Raw genomic sequence first — 20,923 nt, forward strand, 5'->3', positions numbered from 1 at the left:
CATATCACATACATTTTATTTATAGACGGAGTAAATAGAGAAAAGGACAAAAAAGGAATAAGAGAAAGACAAAAACAGAAATGACAACTATTCGAAAAGAGAAGTAAGTAAAACGCAAATATAAAAAAAAATAATCAAGAACATGTACAAAACACTGAACGATTTTTTACATACATATAACTTTAAAACATCACCGTATAAGAAGGAGATACCACGGATGAAAACTGATGTTAGGATTGTGTTTCGAAATCCTTTTTGATAGAGTTATTACAGGGTCGGCTTTTTTTTACAGTTACGGATTAATACTGAAATTTGGGTCCATGGGTGTAAATGAAGTTAACATTTTGACCTTGGTTTGAAGCAAAAATTTCAAAACTGCTAGACCAAGCTGCTAAGGAGCTACGAGAGCATTCAATAAATCTCTACGCTGTTAACCCAGATAGGCATACCCAGGTGATGCTACTTTTGCCAAGACTGAGGTCGCTGCGTTCAGCCATCGTTGAAGAGATATTTTTCTCTAGTCTTACTGGAAGTGTTCAAATTTGGAATGTCATTCCCATTGTTTTACGGATGGATACTTTGGAAACAATGGCCACTGCTGGTAAATATTTGATTTTATCTCTTATATGTCTTCTAGGGCATTCTTGGGGGATAGTTTAAATGGCTGATTCTACTGGAAAAACTAGACACTAGCAATTTTTTAAAATGGTTTTAAAAATCTTGTATTTTAATCCGCCAAGTTCCTTCTGCATTAAATATTCCTTTCATGCTGCAGATTTTACATTGTGTTCGTTGACACAGGATCTTCACAGTATCGATCAACTTTTACAGGTGGAAGTGTAGCCGACGAAGCACTAGAGGACAATCCTGAAAAATGAAATATCATGTTAACATCCCGGTATGGTAATAATATAAGTGAATTTCTGCATATATTTCTCTCTCTTTTTTTTTTCTTTCTCTCTCTCTCTCCCGTCCCATTCAACCAAGAATGCTCAGATGTCTATGACCTCTAAAATATGTAAATTATGCATTGGCATAATCATCGTTTTTTTCTTTAGTTTTAAGTCATAGCTTGAAAAATCAACCTACAATTTGTACACTTGCCAAAAATTCGTTCTCGGAAACTGTTTGATTTTATTCTGTATTAAATTAGAAAAAAAAATGTTTCTACTGAAAGTAAGCGACATTAAAACTTAAAACGAACAGAAATTATTCCGAATATGAAGGGGACTGTCCCCTCCTCAACGCTTCGTTCTTTACGCTAATATTTATTATTGTTATAAAAATGGAGCTTTGAGAAAGAATGAAACTTTAGCGTAAAGATCTAGCCGTTTAGGAAGATACAGTCCCTTTCATATACGGAATAATTTCTGTTTGTTTTAAGTTTTAAAGTCGCTCCTTACAGTCAGTAGAAAAAACTAGTTTTTTAATTTAATTTCTCATCATTTTTTAGATAACTCCTGGAAATATGACCCCATATCCACGGAGAAACTACCTCACCTTTGAAATATACTCTAAACAATTCAGTCCCGGTGAATATTTACCCTGGACAATTGCTCTTAACCACTCCGCGCGTGAAATTGAAACGGAAAAAAGAAATTGAGACATATAAGAAAAATTTTGTAGAATAAATTTAAATTTTAATGCTACTCATTACTTCCAGGTGATTTTTTCTCATTGTTTTTTTTTAATAATACTAGAACTGTTACTACCGTTACCCCGAACTGTTTGAGCCGCAATTTGCTCAGATTTTTCTTTTGGTTTTTACTACGTATATGAGGGAGTTGCCCCTCCTCAGTACCTCGCTCTTTACATTAAAATGTTTGTGAATGTGTAAAAAGCATATTATTCTAATTAAACGATCCTTGTCTGTTGGGAGTCATTCCTAAGTAATTGGAATCAAACATTAGCGTAAAGAGTAAGGTACTGAGAAGGGGCAACCTCCTCATGTATGTAATAATTTCTGTTCGTTTTGAGTTTTACTGTTGTTCCTTACTTTCAGTTGGAAAAACATTTTTTTATATGTATATACAACAACCACAAGCCGAAAACATACAATGTCTTTGGTTTATTATCACACAAATGTTAAGATTGGTATATCTTATATGGTATATATATGATATATCTATTGGTATCAAAATTCCGTTTTTTAGAGTTTTGTTTACTATTGAGCCGGGTCGCTCCTTCCTACAGTTCGTTACCACGAACTCTTTGATTGTCAGTAATGAGCTGCTGTAGACGACAGTAGTATAGCATAAACAAGCTTTCGGATGAGCAAAGGTCATGTGATGAAACTTTTAGAAAACTCTGTTTTTTAGAGTTTCGGCTACTATTGAGATATTGAGCTCCTTACTACAGTTCGTTAACACAAACTCCTTGATTCTAACTTTAGCGTAAATAGTGAGGTACTAACAAGAGGAATAAAATCCCTCATATACCTAATATTAAGGGTTTATTTTCTCGTCAATACCTCGCTCTTTACGCTAAAGTTCGAATTTTGTTCCAATTCTTCAAGAATACACCCTGAATCCGAAAAGCTGTTTAATTAGAATAAATAGCTCTTTTGAAATTACTAAGAATACTATAGCATGAAGAGTCAGATATTGTCAAGGGGGAAAACCCCCTCATATACATAATAATTTATGTTCGTTTTAAGTTTTAATGCTGCTCCTTATTTTCATTTGAAATAAACTTGTTTTTCTAATTTAATTTCTGATTTTTTAAAATAATACTGGAAAATCCAGCAGCCCCTTTATGGAAACTCTTTCCCCCCATGAAAAATTATTCCATGGAAGATACTCTCGCGTAAGCCTCTCCCCCTGACCCCCCACCCCACCAGAAAAAAATCCCCCTGAAAATGTCTATATACTTCCAAATAACAAACATTATATGTAAACAACTGCCAAAGTTCAAAACTTGCATCCCTTCCCCCTAGGAACTTTGGGGGATTAAGTCGTTGTCAAAGACACAGTTACGAAATCTTTAACTATGTTGAACAAAATAGCCATCTTTAAATTTTGATCCGGTGACTTTGGGAAAAAAGAAAATTGGAAGGCAACTAGGCCCCCTCCCCCGCTCATTTTCTTCCAAAGTGCCCTGATCAAAAATTTGAGATGGTCATTTTGTTCAGCATAGTCGAAAAATCTAATAACCATGTTTTGAGGATAAATTAATCCCCCAAAGTCCCTGGCGAAGGGCTGCAAGTTATGAACTTATACCATTGTTTACATATAGTATTGGTAATTGCGTAGTATACAGACGTTTTCTGGGGTACTTTTCCGGTGGGAGGTCGGGGGAGGAGTTAGGCTGGAGGATCTTTCCATGGAAGAATTCTTCATCGGAGAAGGGAATTTTCCATGAAGGGGCACCGGATTTCCCAGTATTATTTAAAAAAACGATCAGAAATTAAATTAAAAAAGAAGTTTTTTTCAACTCAAAGTAAGGAGCAATATTAAAACTTAAAACGAACAGAAATTATTACGTATATGAGGGGTTTCTCCCCCTCGTCACTACTTCGCTCTTTGCACTAAAGTTTTTCAGAGCTTTTGTGATTCAGAGGTCATCGTCACTACTTCGCTCTTTGCACTAAAGTTTTTCAGAGCTTTTGTGATTCAGAGGTCATTTTTATAGAATTGGAACAAAATTAAAACTTGAGCGTACAGAGCAAGGTGTTGACGATAGGGCAAACCCCCTCATATACGTAATAATTTCTATTCGTTTTAAATTTTACTATTGCTTCTTACTTTTAGATGAAAAATCGTGTTTCTTCATTTAATTAAAGGCAAAGGAACCTAGCGAAACGCATATTAGTTACATAATTAAATATGCTAACAGAAGTTGCTAACCTGGATTGGGTATTTGTCGGGAAATAGGTCATTTATGGGAAATTTGAATAATAAATTTATGGGGTATCAAGAATATTAATGATATTATAATATTATTTGACTTTGTGATGGAAATTATGTCCCATTGTTTTGAATAATTAAAAACTGAGGATTTTAAAACTAGGATAAATGGGAAAAATTTATTGGCATTGATTCAGTAAAGTTTTAATAGTGATACATTCAACATATCTAAAAAACTGCAAACATAAAAAATGGAAAACTGTATAGCAGTAAGTGGTTTATGCTAAGTTAAGAGGGTAAATGTATAACATACATTTTAAGGAAATCATCTGGTTTTGGCGAAACCTAAACATTTCAAAACATTCTTCGATGATCTATATTATTGAAAAAATGGTTAAAACCCTTAGGGGTGTAGGCCCCTAGGTCAAACCCTATACTAGCCGGTAGGGCTATTACGCCCCTAATTGACTCATGCGATTCAAAACCTTTCTCTTGTGTTTATTTATCTGCTATGACAGTTTTAAAAGGATTCTGCATTGATATGAGGAGGAGGGGTGGCTCCTCCCCAACACTTCACCCATTACGCTGAAGTATCTGGTGCTTTAAAAAACCTTCTTATTCCAATTTAATGGTTGTGCCTCGGCAGTTGTTCTTAATGAATTTGGACAGAAAGTAAAACCTTAGCGTAAAGACCGACGGGTTAAGGAGGAGGTATATGCGGATAATACGGAATAATTCCTATTCGTTTTAAACTTTAATGTAGCTTCTTACTTTCAGTTGAAAATCAACCTATTTTGTTTTATTTAATTTCTGTTCGTCTTTTTAAACCATGTATAGGCCTAACTAAGATATGATAAAATGTGTCAAGAATTTGCACTTGTAGAAAATAGCGACTTACGCTAAAGTTTTTGCTGTTTTGAAAAGTAGATTTGAGAGAAAAAGTCAAACTTTAGCGCAAAGAGCAAGGCATTAAGGAAGAATTTCATATACAAAGTAACTTCTCTTCGTTTTAAGTTTTAATGTCGCTCCTTGCTTTCAGTTAAAAAAATTATTTTTCTTATTTAATTAAAGTAAAAGCTAAGTACCAGCACTTATATCTATTGAATAAAAACAAGTCTTTCCAGCTGAAAGTAAGGAGCGACATTAAAACTTAAAACGAACAGAAATTATTCCGTATATGAAATGGGCTGTCCCCTCCTCAACGCCCCGCTCTGTGCGCTATATTTTGATTCTTTCTCACAACTCTACTTGTTAAAACAGTAAAAAAAACTTTACCGTAAAGAGTTGGGTATTGAGGAGGGGACAGCCCCTTTCATATACGGAATAATTTCTGTTCGTGTTAAGTTTTAATATTGCTCCTTACTCTAGGTTAAAAAACTTGTTTATTTATTATATTTCTGAACTTTTTCGAATTAATGCAGGTTTTTAAACTGGCTCACCGTATATGAATAATAAAAACAAAATTTGCATATTAATTTTAAGTAACAATAATCTTGTAATAACCTAAGTTTGATTTGTGTTCCAGTTGTTTAAGAATGACTCCTGAATCAAAAGCACTGTTTAATTAAAATAATGACCTCTTTTAACAGTTAAAAAAGAAACTTTAGCATAAGAGCGAGCTATTGAATAAAAGCAATCCCCCTCATATATGTAATATTTTCTGTTCATTGTGTTGCAAGGGCAACACTTTTTTTTTCCTATGCCGCCGATGTTGGCTTATTCCTGGAAACTGGTAAGGGTCTACCCTGTGCGGATTTTAATGAAAGTGTGGACCTCAGGCTGGATTCATGAATATGGCATTACGTTTTGGAAAGCTCCGCAGAACTCTTGCCTGGGGCCAAAAAGGACGGTTTTTGCTTGTCCACGAGCCAGAGCTTATGGTGTAAGAAGTGAAGTGGAGTTTTGTAGCCTATGTCAGAGAGGAGTATCTGAAGTTGTGGAGCCAAGCTTTCGTTTCATCAAAGTGTGTTTCTGCTTTCGAGTGGAAAGCTCTGTACTAGCAGGCAAGCAGGCAGGCACCACTTTCAAATTGAAGATGGACTAAAATCTATAAGCGTTAAATATATGCGGGAGTTACCCGGCCCCACAGCCAATATATCTTCTTTGAGTGATAAATAGAAAATTTTACAGAAGCAAAAAAGCGGCATTTTCCCACGGGTCCGAAAGTGCTGCCATGATTTTCGCTGGGTTTATCGTTCGTTTTCTCGGACTTGGGATTGAGATAGAGAAATGTTATCAATCAATCAATCAATTTATTAATACTAAAGAAAACTATTACAAAAGTAAATCAAGTAATAGGCCCAAGAAGCTCGACGGCAATCGATAGCTCTTGATGAGCTGATCAAAGTATATAGAATCAATTTTTTGATACAAAAATTCCTTCATGAGATATACTACTACGAAAGTTTCAAGGGGTTGACAACTTCAGTAATAGGGTACACACTGAAACCAAAAATAAGCCAATACCAATTAGCAGACATGTAGGGGACTTGTAAGGAAAGGTCAGCTGTTAGCTCATAATAATCTTCGGCAGTGAAGGGTTTGCAAATTTTGCTATTTGGTGTACCTATTATCTGTTTCTAATGTATTTGATGATAAGACCGAGTTGGTTCCAGTGGTAAGACACGTAGGGGACTTGTAAGTAATAATCGTTTGTTAGGCTACAATCATCTTTAGTGAAGAGCGGTTTTAACTTTTGCTAGTTGGTGTAGCCTAACCATACTCACTGTAACCTATAATTAAGTGTTAATTGTTTTAGAACTAAAACAACGAGATAGCTACGTAATAATTAATAGAGTGTCATCTATGGTATTTTGATCCTGAAAAGTTACGAATAGCTTTATTATACCAACTAGAATATAAGATATTGTTCCAAGTCTTGATCCGTCACGATGTCTACGAATGAAAAGGATAAAGTTCAACTGGCTGCAAAGTCAATTTAGTCCCTTCTTTCGATATTCTTTTGCTATTATTTTTTTTCAACGCTGAGGAATAGCCTTTGATCATGTGATTACTGATCACGTTCTTCTTTGAAAATAACGTTTTAAAAGCTTTGATAAACTGACAACTGCAGCGTTTAACCGATAGCAAAAAAACAAAACGAAAGTGTTGCTCTCGCAACACTTTATTCGGCTAAGCCGGACAAAGGTTGCCGCAATAGCCCACGTTGCTCAGGCAACGTAAGTCTAGTTTTAAGTTAATATTGCTTCTTACTTTCAGTTGAAAAAGCTTGTTTTTTATTTAATCGCTGATCGTTTTTTAAGTAATGTCGGGAAATCAAGCTCCCCCTCCATGGAAAATTCCCTTCCCCAACGAGAAATTTCTCCATGGAAAGATTTTCCCACGTAGCTTAAATTAGCGATATTTGCGGAATTAATTTTGTAAGGCATAGTAATAAAACAGCCACAGAGATCAAAACTATTTTTATGAAAATGAAAGTGACAAGTTGAGCAAATCTCAAATGACTGAAATAAATGAAAGAAAATATCTTTAAAAGATATACGTAATAATTTATGTTCATTTTAAGTTTTAATGCTATTCCTTACTTTCAGTTGGAAAAATAATTTCTTTTTTCTTATTTAATAACATCTACAAGCTAAGGATTTGCAATATAAACTATGATAAACTATTAAAAATAATAATTATGAAGCTGCTTAAGATAAAATTAAATGCTAAGATTGGCCAGAAAACAACACAAACAAATTATTGCTTATATCGGCCATTATTTAGCAAAATTCAAACTTTAGCGTAAAGAGTGAGGTATTGACGAGGGGGTGAGCTTCCTCATATACGTAATATGAGGATGTTCGCCCCTTCGTCAATACCTCTCTCTTTACGCTAAAGTTCAGATTATGTTCCAATTCTTTAAGAACGACCCCTGAACCACAAAGGTCGTTTAGTTAGAATAATCACCTGTTTTGAAATTACAAAAAAAAACTTTAGCGTAAAGAGATAGGTATTGACGAGGGGACGAACACTCTCATATACGTAATAATTTCTGTTCGTTTTAAGTTTTAATGTTAATCCTTGCTTTCCTCAATGGAAAGATTCTCCCACGTAAGCAAATCCCCCAGACCCCAACCAGAAAAAATCCATGCAGGTATTTTATCATTTGGTATAATTTGATGGAATTTTTTTTCATTATAGGTGAATTAGACTGCAAGTCAAGGCTGCCAAGAATCTTCGAGAGTATTCAACCAATCGCTACGCTGTTAACCCAAATAAGCATACACAGCTGATGCTACTTTTACCAAGATTGATGTCGCTACCTCCACCTATTGTTGAAGAAATATTTCTCAGAAAATAATAAAAAAGGAATAAGAGAAAATCAAAAACAGAAATCACAACTGTCAGAAAAAAGGAATAAGAGAAACACACAAAAAAATATCACAACTATCATATCAATTAGTAAAGAACATCTATAAACACTGAACAAATTTTACATGCATACAACTTTCAAACATCACTGTATAAGAAGGGGATACCATGGATGAAAACTGATGTTGCAATTGTGTTTCGAAATACGTTTTGACAAAGGAATTACTGAGTCAGCCTTTTTTAAAGTTACGGATCAATGCTGAATTTCGGGTTCATGGGGGTATGCGAAGTAAAACATTTTGAACTTAGTTTGAAACAAAAATTGCAAAACTGCAAGACCGAGCTGCCGAGAAGCTGCGAGAGAATTCAACAAATCGCTATACTGTTAACCCAGATAGGGATACACAGGTGATGATGCTTTTGCCAAGACTAAGGCTGCTACGTTCAGCTATTGTTGAAGAGATATTTTTCTCTGGACTCGTTGGAAGTGTAAGAATTTGGAATGTCATTCTCATTGTTCTACGAATGGATACTTTGAAAACAACCGCCGCAGCAGGTAAATGTTGAATTTTATCTTTTATAGGTCTTCAAGGGCGTCCTTGGGGGATAGTTTGAATAGCTAATTCTACTGGAAAAACTAGACACTGGCATGAAGCAAAAAATTCTTAGAATGTAAATAAGCATGCATCTTTTTGAAATCAAGGGTTGTGTCTGCATTGTAGCGCTAAGTAAACTAAAATGGGGCTTTCTTCCTTCTGAGATGGAAGGCTGAAAACCTCCGCCGAAGGGTTTCCGGGAAAGAATTCAAGAGTTTACGTTTATTTTCATCCGCCACCGTTTCTAAGGATTCCGAACCAAAAACTTGGTCACGTCGCTGTCTTTTGCACTGCAATCGTGCTAGTATTTTAATTTTTTAAGATTTACGTGGCAACGTGGGCCATTGGGTCAACCCCCCACCATAACCCGGCCCATTCTTCCTTCTGTGACTTTTTCCAAAATTTTGCGTCCTGTTTGAATCAGAAGCATGTAAGAAGTTTTAATCTGGATGACTTTACATCCTAAGTGGGCTCTTGATCTCTCTGAGGGTTCCCCTAACCTACCGCTAATGTTGAGTAAGAAGCTAGACGTTTGCTTTCTTTGAATCAAATTCATACACGAATTTTTCACCACTTTGTCTCTTCACAATCATGATTTGAATAAAGATAGACACGTTGCAACTGGTTCGAACCAGGATCGTATAATTATTTTTAGTCTCAACGATTGTAAGACCAAAATGGGGCCATCCCCCCTCTGTAACACACAACCCATCCCTCAATTAGTTTTTAGTTGAAAGGTTTGTATTCGGCACCTTGTTTAAACCAGAATCATATAAGAATCTTAGAACAGTTATGATGGGAGGAAATCGACACCTCTATTTATAATAAGCAGACAGTACTTGACAAAAAAGTTTAAAGAAAACTGCGAATATTATCTTTAATAATAAAACTTATTTATTATTAAATATTATATAAAGATAAATACATTTAGACCAAATAAATAGACTAGATAAAACAACAACAAAAGAAATAGAACAAAAATATGAAAATATACGAGTATGCTATGTCTAAAGAAATTACGTTCTTTCCTTCCCTTACTGTTACTAGTTCTTAAAGGCATGAATTTCACCCATTGTAGTCAAATTCAGGCCTTTTAGGCCCGTTAAGGTAGCCTAAGACTTTTTAAAGACTAAATCAGGAGCTATATTTACATGGTGTATTGTGATTATCAGGAGGCCTTATCTTATCTTAATGCCATATCCATGAATCCAGCCTGAGGTCCACACTTTCATTAAAATCCGCACAGGTTAGACCCTTACGAGTTTCCAGGAATAAGCCAACATCTAGCATTCATTCAATGCAGTCGCATTTACCAGTTTTCAAGGTTACAACATATAAACTAATCGGATTATCTTTTCACATTGTTCATGATCTGAGCTAGCTACTGCCTTGAATTAAATGTGTTGTTACGAAGTAACTTGCAATTACTGAAATAAGTTTTGCAAATTGGGACTGAAATTTTTTGGAGGATTATTTATTGTGGAATTGGCAAATTGTGGGCCCTCTTTGGAAAGGGCACTGCTCACTGATACGAAGGAAAGTTTTTTAGGCCGACTTTATACAGGTTGGATTTGAATCCACTTGGATGCAATAGGGAGGCTCGGCCCTCACATAAAGATAAGTCTTTTTGCTCTGTTTATCGATTTCTAAAAATAAGACACTGTTAAAGATGCAGCGTTTCAAGCAGTTTGATGTTGCGCTAGCTAAATTCTAGCTAAATTTATAAACTATGGCCTGTGAGAAAATAGGAAAGGATTTGCAAATAGGAAAGGATTCGTACGGAAAGCCCACTTATCTGGTCTTTTGTTACGGTAGTCATGATGAATTTAGGCTAATAGAAGCGAATCTTCAAGAATATAACCCTAAAACGATAGATTCATCCACACCTGCTGTCAAAAAAGCAATTGTGGAACTTGATAATACCCCCGAAGTTTATAAAACTATTTCTAAGACTTTTTTAGTCCTGAAAGCAAGTGATAAATTAGGGTCTAACTCAGTTTCTTCAAGTATTGCCCCAGTTTATGACAAATTAGTTGCAACTGAAGCCCAACTAGAGAAGACCAGAAGTGATCTGCTGGATAATATAACAAAGAAAGTGACTGAAAAGTTTAAAGACCCAAGGTCATTGAAAGAGGCTACTGAACTGATAGTCAGCCAGGTTTTTGACTCAGTAACACTCGAGTTTAATCCAAAGTTTGGAAAAATTGAGCAGACTCTAAGTAGTCTGAGAAATAAAATTGAAAATTTGGAGGAGAGGATTAGTAGAATAGAAAAAAAGCTGGATGATTATGATCAGGAATCCTTACTCGATAGTCTTGTTTTTCATGGATTAAAACAGTTACCTGGTGAGGACACTCGTACGACAATATCTCGCATTATAAATAGCAAAATGTCTGTGACAGACGTCTCTTCTTCTGATTTGATTAATGTATACCGTCTGCGATTGAATAATCCGACTACACAGCATGAAGAAAGGTCTATTAGAGTTGCTCCGATCGTTGTTAAATTTTCTCGCAAAGATGTGGCCTGTAGAGTGTTTAAAGCAAAAGCTAAACTTGCTTCAACTGGTGTTTTTGTATCGGAGTCTCTAACTAAACGTCGCCGGGACATTTTGAACGCAGCGAAAGACAAGTATGGTCAACGAAATGTTTGGTCAGATCAGGGTCAAATTTTGGCAAAGCCTAGTACAGGGTCAACAGTCATGAAAATCCGTTCTATCACCGACTGTATTTAGTTACTTAGTTTCATATGTTATGATTAGTGTTTTTTTACATTTGTTTATTTTGTTGTAAGGTTTTTGCTTATATTTTCTTCTTTTCTTTTTTTCCGTTTTATATGTATTTTTTCTTTCTTGCTTTTTTTCCATTTAGAGAGATTTGTTTTGGTAGGAGATTTCATTTACTCTCGCTGGTTAATATTTTCTTGATGCGTATCCTTTCCTAAGTCATTCTTTTTTACAGTTTCTTTTTATTTCGTTTCATTTTTTTTTTCATGCTCATGGTTCATCCCGATAGTACCTTCTGTGCTATAAATTATTTATGTGTCTATAATCCTTTGACAGGTTTTTCTTTCGTAATAGATTTAGGTAAAGATTTCTTTTTTGTTCATCCGGTGATTTAAATGGACCAAGTAAAACCTGCTTTTGTCAATATTTTAAGTCGTGAGAGACGCCTTTGCGAGCTTGAAAATAATCCTTTTGATCTAATTAGTATTGTGAATAATTCTGTGGGTCAGGTTAACCAAAACCTGACTAATATAAACCCTGTTGTAATAGTAAATATGTTTCGGAATTGGGGGGAGAGGAGGTTACCAATGGAAATTATTCTCTGACTGCACTTCAGCTTAACATTCAGGGTCTTTCCTCGTCAATAGATAATTTAAGACAAATAGTTTCGGATGGACAGCCTGATGTTGTTGGTTTGTGCGAGACATTTTTGGATTCTCGCAATGAAATGCTATTGGATATCCATGGCTACAAAATGGAACATATAAACCCCTGCAAGATGGCTAAAGGAGGTCTTGCCATGTATATATCTAGTAATTTGCATTATTGCTTACGGGATGACTTATCAAGGAATTTTGAAGGTATCTTTGAGTCACAATTTATAGAAATTATAGTTAATGGTATTGATCTAATCATAGGCAATATTTATCGTTTTCCTAGTGGCGCGGTTTCGTTGTTTCTTCGGAATCTTGAGGAAATACTTGACATAATATTGAAACGTCCGTGTCAGTTAATCATAATGGGTGACTTTAATATAAATTTGATGGATTCAAATTCTTCGGCTTCAGTTGATTTTCTTTCAACCATGCTTGCCGCACGAACTCTACCAACTACATCCATCCCCACACGAGTAACTAATGTTACAGCTTCTTTGATTGACAATATCTTCTCTACGCTTTGCTTGAAGAAAAACTCAATTTTAGTTACTGATATCTCCGATCATTTTCCCATATATTCTCGATTCAGTTTTAATCGGGGAAGGAATAACCGGGCTCAAGTGTTTGATTCCTATTCTATTAGGTTTGGTGAGAATGAGTTATCTCTTCTTGGTTCTAAATTAGCGAAAAATTCGTGGAGCTTATTTGATAATGACAAGGATTTTTCTTGTTTATTTGAGTCGTTTTATGGAACCATAAAAGAGGCCATTCTTAGCCTTTGCATAGTACCACCTTCTAATCGCAGGTCTAAAAGGATTATTCCTCTAAACCCATGGATGACATCCGGACTTCTCAAAAGCTGGAGAAGGAAAAATAATCTCTGGAGGTATTATAAATGCGCTACACTTTCAACGAGTGCTATTCGTCTTTGTCAATTCAAGATCTACCGGAATATATATAATTCCTTGTGTAGGAAAGCCAAATCTCTCTATTATCTAAATAATTTTGCTGCGTGTAATAAGCATATTCGTAAAACTTGGAAGGTAATAAATTCTGTGCTTAAACCTGGTTCTCAATATAGCTCTTTACCTATGAGTCTGGTCATTGGTGATGAGATTGTAGAGGGTGAGCTTAATGTCCAAGAAGCATTTACTTCATTTTTCACTAGTATTGGTAATAATATCGCTTCCACAGCTACTTTTTCTCGGTCTAAGTCGGACTATAGATCTTACCTCGGGCTATCTTGTGTTAAGTCTATGTTTCTAGAGCCAGTAACAGAAATTGAAATTACTAAAATTGTTAATGGCTTGAAAGACTCATCTTCATCTGGGCCAGATTCTATTCCTACTAAGGTAGTTAAATCTATTCTTCCTTCAATAGTTGTGCCTCTTACAAAACTTGTTAATCTTTCATTTAAATATGGGGTTTTTCCAGATCCTCTCAAGCGTGCTCGGATTATTGTTCTGTATAAAGGTGGACCAAGAAATGATCCAGCAAATTATCGACCAATTTCAATTTTATCAGTATTTAGTAAAATCTTCGAAAAGGCTATGCTTTCTCGTCTGCTTAAATTTCTAAAATCTAAAGAGTTTCTTCATGATTTTCAATTTGGTTTCCGAATGAAGCACTCCACTGAGCATGCCTCTATGACCCTTTTTAATTTTATACATTCTGAATTGGATTCGGGATTAATTCCGGCTGCTCTATTCCTGGATATTCGCAAGGCATTCGATTCCTTAACCCATGAAATTCTTCTATCGAAGATGTCTCATTTTGGCATTAGGGGTAATTTATTTTCTTGGTTTCAATCTTATTTGAATGATAGGTTAATTTCTGTCAATCCACAATTTAATTTCTGTCAATCACAAGTGAATTTTGGCGTCCCTCAGGGATCAGTTTTAGGGCCAGTGCTATTTTGATTTATATAAATGATTTTTTTTACGCAGTAAAAAAGCAGAAACCTATTCATTGCTGTAGACTCTGTCATCCTAAACCTTCCCTTGCCCATAGTTGCAGCTACAGTTCGCCATCTTCTGATGTCCTTGTTTGTTTTGCTGATGATAGCACACTCGGGACTTCGGGGAAATGTGAATCCGAGCTTCGATTAAACTTGGAATACTTGTTTGAGATAGTAATTTCATGGCTTGATGCTAATTTTCTTACCCTAAATTATTCAAAATCAAATTTTTTGATATTTTTGCATGTTTCTCAGATTTATCCCAAGTTATCAGAAATTCATCAGCCAAATGGGATAATTCACAGATCTAAAGATCGATATGTTCGTTTTTTGGTCATTCTTGTTGATGAAAACTTGTCTTTCAAGCGTCACATTGATTTGATTAAAATGAAGATATGCAGGAGTCTCGGTATTTTAAGGAAACTCAAACATATTTTCCCTGGATCAATTTTGGAAATCCTTTTTCACTCCTTGATCCGATCTTACGTTTCCTACTGTCCAATAGTATGAATGTCAACCTTTCCTTCACTGTTAAAACCACTTTCTAAGGTTTATAATAAAGCTAGAAACCTCATTAAGGAAACTAACCGTTCAAGAGTTATCCCATTACTTGATCTCGAGTCACTGTATATTCTTTCGTGTGCATATTTTACTTTTTCTCAGCTTCATGGTGACCTCCCCCATCCCCTAAGTGTTCAGCCATCTTTCACCTCTGATCAGAATAATTATAATCTTCGCAATACCGAAAATCATTTTCAAGTTCCTTTTACTCCTTGTGTAAGGTCAGACTTTAATCCTTTAATTGCGAGTTATATTGTATGGAATAAGTTGCCCGAATCAGCTTGAAGGTGCCACTCATTCGGTTTGTTCAAAAAAAATATTAAAAATTCATTTGCTTCTTAGAAATTATTTTATCTCTTTTTATATGTGTATATGCGTGTATGTATGCATATATATTTCCTTATTATTTCATTGGAGTCTATTTTTATCTACAGATCTACATAATTAATTTAGTCTGTTCAATCTATTAGTCAATTTAGTTTTGTTTTCTATAGTTTTTCATTTTATTTATATTTTCCTCTCTTCTCCTTTTTGCTCTTCTCTCTTTGAGTAAGTGATTTTTTTTCCTTTTTGCTCTTCTCTCTTTGAGTAAGTGATTATTATTATTTTTTTTTTGAGTAAGTGGCTCGTTCATTTTCCCCTTTTTTACAGGCCAAAGAGCCTTTGGGGAAATAGTAAAATGTAATATTGTATGTGTGTTTTCGTGATGAATAAATCTTATCTTATCTTATCTTATAAGCAGACAATACCTGGCAAAGGTTTAAAGAAAACTGCGAATATTATCTTTAATAGCAAAACTTATTTATTATTAAAGATAAAATAAAGATAAATTATATTTAGACCAAGTAAATAGACTACGTAAAAAAACAAGCAAAAGAAATAGAACAGAAATATGCAAATGTGTGAGTATTTGCTATGTCTACAGAAATTACGTTCTTTCCTTCCCTTACTGTAAAGGTTACACTTGGTTTAAAGAATTAATATTAATTTAAAAAATAAATTTGACCCCCCCCCCCCCTCAAAAAAAAATATCCCTCCGCTGAAATGTCTACTCTGGAAAATTCTTTCGATATGTAAAATTAAGAAGACAAAGGGAAATTAAGAAAAATAAAAATTGAAGAAAAGACGGGACTCTGGAATACTCCACCTATAATTGAGCATATATTCGGGATTTTGTGCATATATTTTAAATATATAATGTGGAATTTTGTAGTTTTGCCAGAAGAAAGACAACGGATCCGTGTTCATTTGTTGTTGTTTTTTCCCAGGGGTGATCGTATCGACCCAGTGGTCCTAGAATGTAATCAGTGGGCTGATTCGAACAGAAATGAAAAGCTCTAGCGCTCTTTTTAAGTGACCAAAAAGTTGGAGGGCAACGAGGTCTCCTCTCACGCTCTTTTTCCCCAAAGTCACCGGATCAAAATTTAAAGATGGCTATTTTGTTCAACATAGTTAAAGATTTCGTAACTGTGTCTTTGACAGCGACTTAATCCCCCAAAGTTCCTAGGGGGAAGGGATGCAAGTTTTGAACTTTGGCAGTTGTTTACATATAATGTTTGTTATTGGGAAGTATATAGACATTTTCAGGGGGATTTTTTTCTGGTGGGGTGGGGGGTCAGGGGGAGAGGGTTACGCGAGAGTATCTTCCATGGAATAATTTTTCATGGGGGGAAAGAGTTTCCATAAAGGGGCTGCTGGATTTTCCAGTATTATTTTAAAAAATCAGAAATTAAATTAGAAAAACAAGTTTATTTCAATTGAAAATAAGGAGCAACATTAAAACTTAAAACGAACATAAATTATTGTGTATATGAGGGGGTTTCCCCCCTCGACAATATCTGACTCTTCATGCTAAAGTATTTTTAGTAATTTCAAAAGAGCTATTTATTCTAATTAAACAGCTTTTCGGATTCAGGGTGCATTCTTGAAGAATTGGAACAAAATTCAAACTTTAGCGTAAAGAGCGAGGTATTGACGAGAAAATAAACCCTTAATATTAGGTATATGAGGGATTTTATTCCTCTTGTTAGTACCTCACTATTTACGCCAAAGTTAGAATCAAGAAGTTCGTGTTAACGAACTGTAGTAAGGAACTCAATATCTCAATAGTAGCCGAAACTCTAAAAAACGGAGTTTTCTAAAAGTTTCATCACATGACCTTTGCTCATCCGAAAGCTTGTTTATGCCATACTACTGTCGTCTACAGCAGCTCATTATTGACAATCAAAGAGTTCGTGGTAACGAACTGTAGTAAGGAGCGACCCGGCTCAATAGTAAACAAAACTCTAAAAAACGGAATTTTGATACCAATAGTTACATGAAAAGAATTGCATTTTAATGCTGATTTTAAATATATAAGTTTCATCAAGTAGTCTTACTTATCAAAAGTGACGAGCCTGAGAAAATTTGCCTTATTTTAGAAACCAGGGAGAAACACTTCTTAAAAGTCATAGAACCCAAACGAAAATCCCACCATCAGATTGAGTGTATAAGAGAACTCTACAAAGAATTCAACAAAAGTTTCAAGCACCTATCTACAAAAATGTGCAATTCAGTATTTTTTGCGTATTTTGAGTATTTTTTTCGACCCAGTCGTCCTAGAATCCAAGAGAGAGCTCATTCTAACGAATATTCTAGTGTCCTTTTTATTTAACCAAAAAACTACAGGGCACCTAGGCCCCCTCCCACGCTCATTGTTTCCCAAATTTACCGGATCAAAATTCTGAGATAGCCATTTTATTCAGCATAGTCGAAAAACCTAGTAATTATATCTTTGGGGACGACTTCCCCCACAGTCCCCGTGGTAGGAGCTGTAAATTACAAATTTTTACCAGTGTTTACATATTGTAATGGTTGTTTGGAAGTGTAAAGACGCTTCCAGGGGGATTTTTTGGTTAGGGGGAAGGGTTAAGGGTAAGGGGTTATGCAGGGAGAACTTTTCATAGAAGCATTTTTCATGGTGGAAGAAAATTTCAATGGAGGGGGCACAGTATTTTTTTTAAAGAACAATGAAAAAATTAATATGAAAAAGTTTTTTCTACTGAAAGTAAGGAGCAGCATTAAAACTTAAAACAAACAGAAATTATTACGCATATGAAGGGTTTACCTCCTCCTAATACCTTGCTCTTTACTTTAAAGTATTTTTAGTAGTTTCAACTATTTATTCTAAGACCTTTGTGATTCAGGGGTAATTCTTAAGGAATTGGGACAAATTTAAGCTTTAGTATAAAGAGCGAGGTATTGACGAGTGGGTGAACCCCCTCATATGTAATAAAACTATACAAATATAGATGCTCGTTACGTAAGTTAATTCGTAAGTTACGTATATTTTTTACTAATAAAAATTTTCGTAAAAATTAAAAGTTGCCTTTTTAAATATATAAAAAATTTAAAGTTAGCTAGGCCCTCTCCCCTGCTCCTTTTTCTTAAAATCGTCCGATCAAACCTTTGAGAAAGCCAATTAGCCAAAATATGAAAATTTTTGCTTTCTAAATATTCATGGGCAGAGAGCCAAAATCAAAACATGCATTAAATAAAAAAACGATTTAAACAATAATTTGTTCATGTTATTTTTTGTCCAATCTTAACATTTGTGTGATAATAAACCAAAGACATTGTATGTTTTCGGCTTGGGGTTGTTGTATATACATATAAAAAAATGTTTTTCCAACTGAAAGTAAGGAACAACACTAAAACTCAAAACGAACAGAAATTATTACATACAGGAGGTTGCCCCCTTCTCAGTACCTTACTCTTTACGCTAATGTTTGATTCCAATTACTTATGAATGACTCCCAATAGACAAGGACCGTTTAATTAGAATAATATGCTTTTTACACATTCACAAACATTTTAGTGTAAAGAGCGAGGTACTGAGGAGGGCCAACTCCCTCATATACGTATTAAAAACCAAAAGAAAAATATGAGCAAATTGCGGCTCAAACAGTTCGTGGTAACGGTAGTAACAGTTCAAGTACTATTAAAAAAAAAACAAAACAATGAGAAAACAATCACCTGGAGGTAATGAGTAGCATTAAAATTTAAATTTATTATACAAAATTTTTCTTATATGTCTCGATTTCTTTTTTCCGTTTCAATTTCACGCGCGGAGTGGTTAAGAGCAATTGTCCAGGGTATATATTCACCGGGACTGAATTGTTTAGAGTATATTTCAAAGGTGAGGTAGTTTCTCCGTGGATATGGGGTCATATTTCCAGGAATTATCTAAAAACTGATGAGAAATTAAATTAAAAAAAAATAGTTTTTTCTACTGACTGTAAGGAGCGACTTTAAAACTTCAAACAAACAGAAATTATTCCGTATATGAAAGGGACTGTATCTTCCTAAACGGCTAGATCTTTACGCAAAAGTTTGATCCTTTCTCAAAGCTCCATTTTTTAAACAATAAAAAATATTAGCGTAAAGAACGAAGCGTTGAAGAGGGGACAGTCCCCTTCATATTCGGAATAATTTTTGTTCGTTTTAAGTTTTAATGTCGCTTACTTTCAGTAGAAATATTTTTTTTTCTAATTTAATACAGAATAAAATCAAACAGTTTTCGAGAACGAATTGTTGGCAAGTGTACAAATTGTAGGTTGATTTTTCACGCTATGACTTAAAACTAAGAAAAAAAACGATGATTATGCCAATGCATAATTTAGATATTTTAGAGGTCATAGATATCGGAGCATTCTTGGTTGAATGGGACGGGGGAGAGAGAGAGAGAGAGAGGAATATATGCAGAAATTCACCTATATATTATTACCATACCGGGATGTTAACATGATATTTCATTTTTCAGGATTGTCCTCTAGTGCTTCGTCGGCTACACTTCCACCTGTAAAAGTTGATCTATACTGTGAAGATCCTGTGTCTCCGAACACAATGTAAAATCTACAGCATGAAAGGAATATTTAATGCAGAAGGAACTTGACGGATTAAAATATAAGATTTTTTAAACCATTTTAAAAAATTGCTAGTGTCTAGTTTTTCCAGTAGAATTGGCCATTTAAACTATCCCCCAAGAATGCCCTAGAAGACATATAAGAGATAAAATCAAATATTTACCAGCAGTGGCCATTGTTTCCAAAGTATCCATTCGTAGAACAATGGAAATTACATTCCAAATTTGAACACTTCCAGTAAGACTAGAGAAAAATATTTCTTCAACGATGGCTGAACGCAGCGACCTCAGTCTTGGCAAAAGTAGCATCACCTGGGTATGCCTATCTGGGTCAACAGCATAGCGATTTGTTCAATACTCTCGTAGCTACTTGTCAGCTTGGTCTAGCAGTTTTGAAATTTTTGCTTCAAACCCAAGGTCAAAATGTTAACTTAATTTACACCCATGGACCCAAATTTCAGTATTAATCCGTAACTGTAAAAAAATCCAATCCAGTAATCACTCTATCAAAAAGGACTTCGAAACACAATCGTAACATCAGTTTTCATCCATGGTATCTCCTTCTTATACAGTGATGTTTTAAAGTTATATGTATGTAAAAAATCGTTCAGTGTTTTGTAGATGTTCTTTATTATTTTTTTCGATATCTGTTAAGTCTATTTTTGAGTTTTTTCTTATTTCTCTTTTCTGATAATTGTCATTTCGTTTTTGTCTTTCTCTTATTCCTTTTTTGTCATTTTCTCTATATACTTCATCTATAAATAAAATGTGTGTGATATACCAGAAGAATTCAAAATTGGTTAGTTCTCTCGAAAAAAATAGCAATTAGTGCAAAATAAATCCTAGAAAAAGAAAATTCAAGGAGTAAAATAAAAAAAAACGACACAGAAAACATATTAAAATCATTTAATATTTTTAGGCCCGTTAAGATAAGACTCTAAAGACTAAATCAGGAGCTGTATTTACATGGTGTATGATGATAGGTCTTTTGATAAGCTGACATTACCTGACATAAAGGTTTAAAGAAAACTGCGAATATTATCTTTAATAATAAGACTTATTTATTTTTAAAGATAATGTAAAAATAAATTACATTTAGACCAAATAAACATACTAAGTAAAAAGAACAAAAGAAATAGAACAAGAATATGAAAAATGTGCTAGTATTTACTATGTATAAAAAAATTACGTTCTTTCCCTCCCTTGCTGTAAGGATTGTGTTTGGTTTAAAGAAATAAAATCAATTTCAAAAATAAATTTGATACCCCCCCCCCCCCCCCCAAAAAAAAAAATCCCTCTGCTGAAATATCTATCATTGACAATTCTTCTAATATGTTAAATTGAGAAGACAGTGGGAAATTAA

The 20,923-nt window shown here is 34.5% G+C and overlaps 2 long non-coding RNA genes across 2 annotated transcripts; one reads left to right on the forward strand and one right to left on the reverse strand.

Annotated features, from left to right (window-relative positions):
• LOC136043743 (uncharacterized) lies at positions 1–10,074 on the reverse strand. The gene is made up of 2 exons (XR_010621702.1): positions 9,910–10,074; positions 1–867 (listed from the first exon to the last, which is right to left on the reverse strand). It is a non-coding gene; the product is annotated as an uncharacterized LOC136043743 (long non-coding RNA).
• Positions 4,042–20,316, forward strand: LOC136043742 (uncharacterized). Its single transcript, XR_010621701.1, has 3 exons — positions 4,042–4,114; positions 7,992–8,718; positions 19,459–20,316. It is a non-coding gene; the product is annotated as an uncharacterized LOC136043742 (long non-coding RNA).
• The last annotated feature ends 607 nt before the right edge of the window (positions 20,317–20,923 follow it).

The sequence above is a fragment of the Artemia franciscana genome, unplaced genomic scaffold (genome assembly GCF_032884065.1).
Source record: "Artemia franciscana unplaced genomic scaffold, ASM3288406v1 Scaffold_898, whole genome shotgun sequence".
In the NCBI taxonomy this organism is placed as follows: Eukaryota; Metazoa; Arthropoda; class Branchiopoda; order Anostraca; family Artemiidae; genus Artemia; species Artemia franciscana.